At 39.8% G+C, this 12,959-nt stretch overlaps 1 protein-coding gene across 1 annotated transcript in view; it reads right to left on the minus strand.

The window, feature by feature from the left end:
- The window catches only part of atxn1a (ataxin 1a), a 135,964-nt gene that overhangs the window by 29,107 nt on the left and 93,898 nt on the right, over positions 1–12,959 (minus strand). Inside the window, exon 4 of the mRNA XM_042505915.2 lies at positions 9,066–9,181. The gene's annotated coding sequence lies outside the window, so the exon portion shown is untranslated. The remainder of the gene's footprint in view (positions 1–9,065; positions 9,182–12,959) is intronic.

A 12,959-nucleotide genomic window follows, 5' to 3' on the forward strand; every position in this document is an offset into this window, starting at 1 on the left:
AAAAGCAGAGGGGTTTCTTTGGTTGAAAAACACAATTCTGACAGGCAAAGAGAAAAGGAGATGCACACACACAGATTAGACTGTCATTTTGTTTTGTTTCTTAAAACCATAGACAAGCAGATTAACATAGTATGATAACTGTCAATTTTCATACCATGGCAGTTTCACAGTACACCGCTAAAGCTACAGCTACAGCTCTACTATTAAAAAATTGTAATAAGCTACAGAGAATTTACAAGTCAGATTTTTGTACATACTTTGATAGCACAGTTAGCAAATTAAGAACAATGAAATATTTCTCCAAAGGGCCAAGTTTATATTTTGTGTAAATTTTCAATTTGGATGACAAAGTTAAACATTACTTGAAATTTAAAGGAGCAGTATGTAGGATTTGGCAGCAAATTGCAACCAACTATACACCCACCTCAGTTCTGACTTTCAGGTAACTTATAAATGCAGGGGCAAAAGCCCTCTCTAGAGCATATGTTTGGTTTGTCTGTTCTAAACTACTGTACAACAACATAGAGAACTCAATAAAGGAAGACCCACTCGCAATGTAGACATGAAGGGCTCAATCTTAGGCAAAAAATAGCCTTTGTTTTAGGTGCTTATTTACCGATGAAAACATGGATTACTGAATAGGCCTACCAGGCACAGGCCCAGGTGCACCCCTGACCTTAACAATACGATACGATACAATGTACTAGCCTGCAAAGTATCATTCATATTAACACGCATCGACCAAAAAGAGACTCAAAAAGACCACAAAGTGATGAAAAGGAACTGCAGTCACATGAAGTCACATGAAACTGACTGTGTCTTGCTCCTATGAGAGTCGGTGGGGCCATTTGTATCTCTGTGCCCAGTGGCCCATTGTCTTATAATCTGCCCATGCATAGTAATAAATATTAAATTTCCTTTCTCCCAATAGATCCCCCTAAATCCTGATTGTGATAATAGCATTTTTTCTTATTATTATAATAATAGTCAGACAAACCCTGTTTCTTTTAGCTATAGGGCTGCAACTCACACTATTCATTATTGATTAATCTGATGATAAACCACTCAGTACTCACATAAAAAAAAGTCTATCTGTAAAGCTCATTTAAAGCAAATCCTCTTAAATGTTTATCACACCTCATCTTTAAACTCCTATGATGTTTTCATGTGGGTGGGACAGGGAGAGAAACACAAGCAGGAAATCAGATGACGTGAGTGTGATAATTTCTCGGCTGATGTCAGGTTGAGGACGGGCTGACAGGTGTGGGATGTGCAACTTTGAGGTGCTGCAGGGAGCACAGCGCTAAACAGAATGCCTGTGGAGACAAATGGTAATAAACACACAACTGTAGACTAATGCTGCTTTATTGGCTTGCCAGCAGCACACTCACTTTACTTTCTCTTTCATGTCAGAGAAGACTGAGAAGCAAAACCTTTTTTGTTTCCTTATGGTGCCTGCATGTGTCCACATCTAGGGCAGAGAGCCACACTGTTATGTGCGCTCAAGGTGAACTGCCCAGCTGTAATGGGCATAGGCAGGCAGACTGGCACTAATTGGCATGAATGGGCATGGCGGTGGGCATTGTGTGGATGAAGGAGAGGTGGGCGACTGCTCAGCATGCGTCCTTGTCTGGGAATAATGTGTTCCACCTTTTCAAAAGGCACAAGGACAAAAATGTCAGACAGGCAGCAGCACTAGCTGAGCACGCAGACTTGCACAAATCATCAAAGGCCTCTGCTCGACACAAACACACATCCAAAACCCCTGAGACTCAACAGGACACACATGCAGTACACACATCGGAGCCGAATCGAACTCAGCCATTATCAAGACAACAAATTCCACAGCCAGACACACACACGCACACACACACTCACACACACACACACACACACACACACACACACACATACACACGCACACACACATACACACACAAATAAACAAACAAACTCACAATCACAACACACTCCACAGGTGTCTGCATGCTGCCCAGCAGTGTGTCCAGCTCCTGGGGCCAAGAGCTGCATGATGAAAAGACTTTGAGAAAATACACAGACCCCTATAAACGTCCATTCAGTCGATACAATCAAATGTATATAATCATACTGAAAAGCCACGCTGATTTTTACAGAGTGCAGCATGTACTGTACATGCCACTAACAAAGGGATGATTTAAGTCGCGAAAATATGACGGAAAATTAAGATGTCAAATGTGACCGGTGCGAACATTAACTACTACAGAGAGAACACACTGTGTGCACTTAACAAGAGTCCCGCAGGGACAAAGAAACATAAAAAATAATATGCAATAAAGACCCCACGTAATTTCATACATTTGGGTTTGAAATGAATGCACACAGACAAACCTGTCTCGTAGAAATTATGTTTGTATGTTACAAAATTGCTTTCTTAATGACGTTGTAGCAACGAAATCACTGCCTGTATTATGTTCAAGACAACTTTTCTTTCAGGTAACAAAACAAAACATTTATCTACAGCATGAATTCGTAAGGAGGTGTTTAGGGAGAAAGTAGGGCGTACAGATTTCAGGACCTCAGCACCAGAATTTTGGGTTTGCATTCAGATTTCTTTCTCTGCTTAGGTTGAGGCAACAAAAGCACAGTGGTAGAGGTTAAGAAAAGACTGCAATATTGGTTACAGTATGAGTGATTACTGTGTTGGAGACTGGCCTATTTTGTTGAAAAACACCTTTAATACCTTTTCAGTGAACATTTTTTTGATTTATTCAGTTTTAAAATTTTTGCAACTTGCAAATAAAATGTTAAAAGTAACATTTCCTCATTATGTTAATAGAAAACGTAATTTGCTCAGCATACCCTTTTCCCAAAACTGTTTTTGCAGTTTTGAAATAGTTGTATATACAGTTAATGTCATTCCTAGGAGACAGATCTGAAACAGAGTTCATCAAAACAAACAGGAAAAAGCACTAACATCTAAACACAATAGAGTTATGTCTCTGTCTAAATCCTATTAAAGTGATATCATCTGTTTTTCAGTGATTTACTGACTATTACTGCACTTTCTTAATATTATTATAGTTAAGTATTAATTAGCAGTATAGTTGTTATAGTTATTACATTCAAACATCAGTAAAGCCCTAAATGGTATCACATTGAAAATATCAATGTGATACCACTTAGGGCTTTACTGATACTGAATTTATGAGGTTAATACTGATGTTAATATATTGGTCTATACTATGAACAAATAATGTAAACAAGTATTTTGTTTTTAAGATTACTGAGAGTAAATATATGTAATAGCTAAACAATAAACAAAATCAATTAAAGGTCCAGTGTGTAGGATTTAGTGCCATCTAGTGGTGAGGCTGCAGATCTGAAACTTCTCCCGAGTGCCAAGCGAGTAGAAGAATTTGGTGGCGGACAGTAAAATACCCTTACTGAGAGGACCCTTACTGTATGTAGATATAGGTAAAGAAAACACAACATTTTTGAGTTTCAGATGATTACACACTACCAAAAACATAGTTATGAATACTCTATTCCATTTTTGCCAATAGATGGCCCTAAATCCTACACACTGGACTTTGTACAGTTACAGTAAATATGAGAAAAAGTAAACTTTAAACAGTAAATGACTTTAAATTGTGAAATATTAAAAAAAAAATAAATAAATAACTATATAAAAACAAAGATTTACTCATCTTAAATAGGAAATAATCAATTTTCCTTAATACTTAAATAATAATATAATTTTTAATATAACTATAATTCCTCTTATTTGCATCTTGATTACAAAATTCTGTAACTAACTAGCTGAGCCATAGTTTATGTTTGTGGTTAACTATGCACCTTCCAGCGCCCCCGACTTAACAAATCATCTTGCATATGGAGACTGCTGTTAAAATATTCAAGTGTGCACTCACACTTGAGCACATTTGAGTGAGTTTGCAGCGACAGACAAGAAGAGAGCAGACAGACGGACACACTGATTGCACACACTTCACAGTGCTTTTCTCACTTTCCTCACTCATCTTTGACTTTCTTTCAACATCATTATTTTCAGCAGTTCCTATGCGCACGCACACACACACACATTGTAGACACAAACACAGATGAAAGGAAATTCCATTTTGGTGACATTCTCTGGGCGGACCTTTTCAAACTAAGGAAAGACCAGCGAGTGCTGTGTGTGTGTGTGTGTGTGTGTGTGTGTGTGTGTGTGTGTGTGTGTGTGTGTGTGTGTGTGTGTGTGTGTGTGTGTGTGTGTGTGTGTACTGACAAAAAAACATTTGTGGGCAAAAATTCTTCTGCATGCATGCAGCTGTCTCATGGATTGAAAATAACATGTTTTAGGTGCTGTGGCAGTCACACACACACACACACACACACAGTGCATAAAACCCTTTGACCCTGACTCAGTGCCAAACACAACTTTTGCCTTTAAGACCACTGACATTGTGCATGTTTGTAGTTTGAGGAAAAAAATTCATAGGAAACAAGTGAGGGACTAAGGAGGGAGGGATGGATGAATAGAGGAGAGGAGAGAAGGACAAGTGGAAGAGGAGAAAGAGAGTAGGTTAAAATAACAAGATGGAGGAGCAGAAAAAAAGATGGAGAGAGACAGTGATGTCACCTTGTAGTGGCACTGCAGTGAGAGGGACAAAGGAAGAGAGAGAGAGAGAGAAAAGAGAGAGCGAAAGGGACATCGAGAAAGAGACTTAAGAGATCTATTAGCTGATAGAAGTCATGCAGACAACCTCCCACTCCTTAGGCAATTGATTTGAGGATATTATGCGGAACGCTGTCTGTGTGTGTATGTGTGTGTGTGTGTGTGTGTGTGTGTGTGTGTGTGGGTGTGCGCGCGTGTGTGTGTGTGTGTGTGTGTGCTTCTGAGTGACAGTGAAACTCTGGCTTGGGGCCTCGGGGCATAATGTAGTACTACTAGAAATCTCTCTTTTGAGACTGCACTTACTCTCTCTCCCCTCTGTGTGCGTGCGCACGTGTGTGTGTGTGTTTGCATGTGTGTATGTGTGTGAGTAAGCATGCTTCTAAGGACAGAATGAAAAAAGAAGCAAAAACTCAACGAACTACAGGACCATGTAAATGTAGCCTTGAGTCCCTTTAGTGTGTGTGTGTGTGTGTGTGTGTGTGTAGGTGTGTGTTTGTGTGTGGGTGTGTTCTTCTATTACTCATGTTGTGGGTCGTGTCCACTCAAGGTAAACCATTAAATTTAAGGGTAAAGTCTTTGGTTTTTGGTTAATGTAAGGGTTCGGTTTAGCATGTAGCGTTTATGGTTAAGCCTTCAGAGGATAATACAAAGTCCACCTAAGTGACAAAAACAAGTTTGTGTATCTGTCTCTGTGTGTGAGTGTTTCGAGAGGACAGCATAAAGGAATGCCTCGGTTTGAGACTTGCCAAGAGCACTTTTCCCATACGCCAGGGAGCCAAGACTTCCCCAACCAGCCAAGAATAGCACCAACTCTCTTACATTCTCCCTCACCCACACACACTCAGGCACTCACACTTTTTACTCTTTGGATTCAACAAGAAAGAGTGTGATAGTGTGAAGGAGGGAAGAACAGCCTCACACACTTCAATCAGCACAGTGAAAGAAGCAAACAGAAAGAAGCACATTTTCTCAATTATCATACTTCCATTGCACACCTTGTACAACATGCTTTGGCAGTACTGTACATACACAATCACGCCAAAAAGCACATTTGAATTTCAGTTGAGAGAAAAAAAACAGAATTCTCTCTTTCTGGTCAAGTATGTCACGCTAATAAAGCTTCATTGAAATCAACTGAAATGAACCAGGTGGCAGATAGAAGGAGCAGACAAAGAAAGAAAGTGAGAAGGAAAGACAGACAGATTCCAGCAGGGAAACTGCAGCACTCTCCAAACTCTCTGCTCCTGTTGGGTGAATGAGAGTGCTCAGTCTGTGAATGTGTACATACATGAGCATGTGGCAGTTCACTCAAGTAAGTATGTCTGTTTAAGGCGAGGACCAGAGTGCACACCCACTGCGAGGCGCCCAGTGTTGAGGCAACAGAACAACAGGCAGCAGCATGGTTTCTACTCTAAAATCGTTCACAATGAGTTATCACCTAGAATGAGGCATTTAAACTTCTTTTAAAAATGGCATGTTAGGGTTGTTTGAACATGAAGTGCTTTTCTCTTTCTCAAATATCTGCATCTCAAAGAACTTTAACAAAGCATTGCACAGATCTGATTTTGACCAACTAATAATATTTGTGACTAAGCTGCCTTGAAAGAATATTTGACCACTCAAATGATCGTTTGTCTATCAATTAATCATCCTGTGACTGTTATGGACCATCTGTCTGTGAAGTACTGAGAGTACAACTGGATGAATAAGACTTAAATTATACTGCAAGAGCCATGTGAGAGTTTGTAAACAGATGTTTTTATATATTTTTTCTGTTGTTAAATGCAGACCCCTATGACTTCAATACATCAAGAATTTTCTCTGTATTTGAATTATTTGTTCACTGAAGGCATGCAAGAAAAACAATGTTTTTATTCACAAATTCCACGAAACAGGAATTGAATGTACAAATAGTCATTTAGGGGGTGAACTATTCCATCAACGAATTTGGGAGCCACTCTTCTCTTAGCCTAATTAAATTGTATCACTCATTAATGCAGAAAAAAGTTAAAAAAAAATTTTTAAAAAATTAAGTTTTAAAAAGAGAAATTAATTTAGCAGTGACTGCACTTCTAGATTTTCAGCCTTTCTCAACAGTTCAGGTCGTTGCTCAGAACATTCACCCATTAATACTTTTTAATATCTGCACTGTTGATGCCTGTGCTGTGCAATAATGAAATGTTTTTAATTAGTTTGTGATGCATTATTAGCTCATAGCTGGACAGATCAGTGCTGCCTTGAGACTTAACCTGCCAATTAGTATCCTGACACTCTAGTAAAGTCAAACATTAATCTTCCACTCTGTGTGCAGGCTCCTGGTGGAGGTTGGTTAGTGTTTGTTATTAAAGTCATCCGTGTCCAATGTTTATTGCTCACGACAGCAGTAAACAGACATGCAGAGTGTCCCTCAGGGAAGGAGGAGAGTGGAAAATAAGACTCATCTCCAAACACGCAAGGAAATCTGGGGGGAGAGAACTCGAAAAACTTTGCTTAAATGTTTGTTCATATTGATTTTCTTCAACCCGTGGGAAGAAAGCCTTATACAAAATAGAGAGACTATCCATCAACCAGAAGGCCAGAGTTCAAATCCTTGACCTCGAGCATTTGCTCTGCAGAAATGTCTGCGAGCAAGATAATCGCCAGCGGCTCTAAAGGTGCTATTCTGCAGCTGACCCTGCGATCTTACTTCCCCGTGGAAGGGGAGAAAGTGAAAAGAGAATTTCTCCTCTGGGAATAAATAATACCACAAAAAAGAGACTATTTGCGCTGCAAGTAATTCAGAGGAAACTCAAAGCGGTTGTAGCTTGTGGTTCGTTTGTAATTTAAAGAATGGCAGACATCAATGAACATGTGTAGAAATTAGATATCTAAACACACACATAAGTAATGAATAGAAACGGAGTGATAAACTACAATACATGCTCCCCTTCCTAAGGCCTCACAGAGACATTATTTATAGGGTGTTTTTCACACTCAAGCACTGCCAATAAGGCTTCCATTCTTGCAAGAAGACCCCTCACTAACTGGCTCCTGAAGGTGTTATGCATGAAAATATATTGCACACAGCTCAGAAACAGTCTAATAAACAAACACACAGTCACTAAGTAGACTAGCTTCCCCCTGTGGGCCCTGACACACCAGGCCATGGCCGGCCATTGGTCAGTGTTGGGCAGTCAGTAAGGGTCTGTTGCCCTACAGTTTTGGCGGTGTATCCCACACAATTGGCACTAGTTGGCCCTTGTCGGCCCCTTTGTTTTGGCTGGTTCAGCATGTTGAATGTGAATTAGGTTGAATGAAATCACTCTGATTGGCATTTTAGCTCTGTGCACAAGATGAGAAATGGACGTGAGTAAAGTAAACAAAATTTCACAAATTTATGAGAGTGTGAGATCAAAACAAAATCGTTTAATTAAGTAAGATCTGAGTTTTTAGCCACTGAGATATTCAGCAGAAACAGTTCTTAATTGTTTGAGATATTGTTTTGCTAAGGCATGGTAAATATCCTTTCTTTTCTCGATATCTGATCCTGTTGTTAATGTGCTGTCTAACTGTCTAACTAGCATCTTGAATCTATCCTGTCCGTTTTCTGGTTTCCCTTTTTCAGTGATGAATACAGACTACCCCCGCCTGCTGCTAAGGAGCGTTATTTCCTCTCACATTTACATGTTCTTGGCCGTTGGCTGTAGTCTTTGCGATGTGTTCAGGTGAAACTTTTTGACCGAGTCACAGGCCACATGAAGTGACACAACAGGACATTATTGATGTTGGTTTGGTGTGTCTGGGCCTTTACCCTAAAAATTGCCTTTCCTCTTATAACAACACATGCAGGAAACAAACTTAGCTTCATTTCAGTAACTGAAAGATACTTTCTTATCTTTTCTTACTGTTTTCTTTAACTTTCATACACAGGTTAGAAAGAGCCATTATATTACAAGACAGAGGATGAGGATTATGAGAGTGAGTCATTAATTTGAACCATCTCAAAGCAACGCAGAGGAAAACCTTGGTTCATTCACTCGAAGCTGTGCATGTGATTAGCTGCAGCTTCACTCACATAAAATCAAATGCACTTTACTTAACATGCATCTGGGCTGTGACCAGGGTGACAGGTTTATCAGCAAAGCAAGATTCTTGGCTATGAAGAAAACAAAGGGCTGAAAAGTCCTTGATGTCAGAACTAATAACATCAGATTAAACATGATAGTCAGACTAGCAGCTTTTAGGTTGTAATAGCAACAAGGTAGCAGTTTGTCAGTAATGATTCAGCAGTACGCAGTGAACCACTGTCCTTGAGCTTAACAACCTCAAATAAAGCTAGACTAAAAACATGATATGTCTCCATCTATTCATAAAACCAGCCTACATAGCAAAACTGGAATTATTTAAATGCAGGCAGGGACAATCTCACCTCATTCAACACAACTCCTCCAGACCCCCCTGGTTTGTCAGCAGGTGGTACAGCCCATGGAGAGGGTTCCAGACTATCCCAGAATGCAGTGTGTTGACTCAGGGACTCAGCACTCCCTGGTGGATGAAACAACAACAACAAAAGTTGACACTCAAGTAGGAAAAGGAAAGATAATAACAAGACAGGACACACTACTGTGTTGTACTTATCATTGTACATGCTTCACAAGGTTTATTTACCAAAGCCACATATGTAAGTCAGCTTTGATCTGTAAGCATAAACAACAATATGGGATTCTCACATCTTGCTTCAAACAGATTCCTGGCAACAAACAGACAACATGCAAGACATTTGTCCCTCACAACAGCCCTGTGATTTTCTTTGTCTACATATTTGTACAGCTCCCACAATAAAGAGCTATAAAAGCACAGCGGTGATGACTATTGATGGTGATAAGTTAACTAACATGACGAGAAAAAAAGAGCAGACATAACCGTATAAATGCGAGAATTACTGCCTCACGGTTGTGTGCCTCCACAAACCAGTAAAGTTACATTTACAGTTTATCTCCATGTCTGTCCAGACTCATATGGAGCCATGACAGTCATGTCATGACAGTCATGTCAATATGTTGCTTTGCTGGAACAAAGCAACATATTCTAAAACATAGATGCTTTACACACATTTTCAACCAAGCAGCACAAAAGAGCTACATAATCAGCACAGTTTCAAGGTGGATAACATTAGAGTCACCAGTTTAGTATCTGACCGAATGTCTCTGCTTCTGTTACTGAGATATGACTTTAAGTAATGGCCAGAAAAGTGTTTTTTGCAGAACATCACAGCGAAGTTGACCTTTGGCCTTTTGCATATAAAATGTCATCACTTCATCATTTTATTCTATTAGACATTTGTGTGAAATTTTGTCATAATTAGTGGAGGAATTCTTAAGTTATGGCCATAAACATGTTTTGTGAGGACAAATGACCTTTGACCACCAAATTCATTATCATTTCATTCTTGAGATATCAGGTTCAAGAGAATGGGACGGACGCAACCAGTGGTGTAGTGGAGGGTTTACTCAAGTATACAGAGTATACCCACTTCTTTTTCTGGTGGCTAACAGTATACCCACCTTCCAGCCAAAAAGCCACGAGGATATATAAGAGAGAATACCCACTTTCCTCCTCACTACTCTACCCATCTACCTAATAGTAGACCCACCTCATAAACTACCACTACACCAATGGAATGACCTTTGATCACCAAATCCTATCCAGTTCATTCTTCAGTCCAACTGAATGTCGGTGCCAAATTGGAAGAAATTTCACGAAGGCCTTTTTGAGATATCGCATTCACGAGAATGAGCAAGGTCAGTAAAACCTTGACTTTTGACCACCAAATTCTAATCAGTTCATTTTTGAGTACAAGTGAACCAAATTTGAAGAAATTTCCTGAAGCCCCTCTTGGCATATGATGTTCACAAGAATGGGAAGGACTGATGGGCAACCCGAAAACATAATGCCTTCAACCACAGCATAAAAACAGATCACTGTGCACAGAAAATCAAGTAAAACTTTTTTTTTTTATCAAAAAAGTGTCACATACCATTTATATATCTATTACTGTCATTTATGTCAAAACAAATGGGGCACAGATTAGGATATTCAGTGAAAGACCACTAAGAACGCACTGTATGTATATTCTTGACAGGCTTCTAAGCATTTTGGTTCTTCCTGTTGAATGTTTAACACTCTCTTAAGCCCTTTAAACCTTACAATTGTTTGACATTTTCACTGTGCATCTTTTCATTCTGTAGCTTTCATTTGCTGCTGTCAGCATAATGTGTTATTGTTTTTAAAAACCGCAATGCAAATACAGGTCATCATTATAAACAGGACCTGTCATATTCATGGGGAGGAAAAAAAAGAAACTCCAGTGCATCTTTAAAGACATCAAATCTGCAACAAGCTGACTTAAGCAGACACCCACACACCGGCATAAGAGACAGACCGGCTGATCGTCGACAGTGTGCACACACTCTGTGGGACTAATTAGGCAGGTTGTGGTGGAATGATGGGGATGTTACGGGGAAACGAGAGACATGTTCCCTGCTGTTAGTCAGCTGCAGTGTTTGTGAGTGTGTTTGTGAGGGTTTGTGCGTGTGTATAGAGGTGTGTGGGACGTCAAACATCCTACTGACCCACTTCTTACATGTCTGAAGACACGGAAAGAGGTGGGCAGGAGTGTGTTTGTGTGTGCGTGTTGCTGTCTAGTTGTGGGAAAGTGTTTTTTTTAGCTGCCTTAAGAAGACAGAGAAGGGAATTACAGCAGGTGGCTGGTTGTGTGTGTGTGCTACATTAGCAATGGTGAAATATATCATTCCATGCACACTTCTTATGTTATGCATGATGACTTTATTCTACAGGGGATTGAGAGCTGCGGTGGAAATGAGGTATGATAATGGGACAGAGAGGGAGATGCATAATGAGAGAAAGTCTAGTATGGCAGACATGGGAAAATCAATATGCTTCCACAGTAATATAGTATATTGTCAGGCTCAAGTTAAGAATGTAAGCACATATGCATTAAGCTGAAGGCACACAGAAAGCAGCAGGGTCTGTGTGCTCTAAAGATGTTCGTAATGTGTGTAAGGCAGTAACAGAAGAAGAAAAAATAGATGTGTACCGAGGCCACGGATTAGTAGACACCAACTGGCAAAGGAGTCTATCATATGGTGTTAAAAAGGCAACGGAGGAAGAGGGATGGAGATAAGAGATGGAGAGACAGAGAGATACGAGACAGCAACAAAGAGAGAGAAACAGCAAAAGTTGAAAGAAGAGAGAATAAGTAGGAGATCCAGAGGTGACAGGAAGGAAGACAGATGGAGAGAATAGAAAGGCCGAAGAGGTAAAGCAGACACAGAGGAAGAGAGAGGCGATGGGGAAGCAGAGAGAAAAAGAGACAGAAAGAGAGAAACAGATGGTGGAGGAGAGGAGGCAGATAGAAACTCACTGGGAGGACAACACTGGCACAGTCAGAGAGGCACAGCGGGGAGGATGGAAAGCTGAAAAATGTCAGCGGAAAAGGGAGGAGGAGGAGGAGAAGAGTGAGAGGGAGGGCAAAGCAGGACAGAGAATGAGGGTTTCATTCCAAAACTCTGCTAACTTACAGGGAAAACACGATGATACCCGAGTCTTTAATGATGTCAATTTTAAATATATCACCTGTTATGGCTCGGCTCTGAGACACATGCGAATCACTAACTAAAAGAAACGAAATGTATTTAACAGGAATTAATTTTGTTTAACAAATGTAAGAAAAACACTGATTCTAAGAAATGAGACTGTGAGAGGAAACATACTGACAGTCTGAGATAATACTAATTATAGAATAGACAGTCCTTGATTATGATTGGCTGAGCCACGTTCAAAACTGATATAAAATACTCTATAAACACACAGGATTACTGAGACAGTCATTGTCATATAAGACACAGAGTTAAAGAGCCTGAAAAGCCTAAATCATTTATTATCTGCAAAGATGAGAACGGTTAGAATTACACAATGTTATTCAATGAAAGAAAAGACCACCACACAAGAAACAAAGAAAGCATACAGGGATTTATGTTTGTGCAGCTAGGGAGCATTTGGTTGGAGAAATACTTGTTGGTGCTGCTGCCCAATCCACCAGCCCCTTATCTCCATCCAAAGCAGACAAACTATACCATCGATCTACGGTAAGTCATCAGTGAAACATTAGCTATCTTGCATATTTTTATTCAAAGCATTCTATGCTCACTTGTGTATAAATTTCGCTATGTTGTCACTTGTGGTTACAAAAGAGTTTAGTTACCCACCAAGTAAACAGGCTGCACTTATACAAATGATGAGA

This window comes from Plectropomus leopardus, chromosome 17 (genome assembly GCF_026936395.1).
Source record: "Plectropomus leopardus strain MGB_pleo_1.0 chromosome 17, ASM2693639v1, whole genome shotgun sequence".
NCBI lineage: Eukaryota > Metazoa > Chordata > Actinopteri > Perciformes > Serranidae > Plectropomus > Plectropomus leopardus.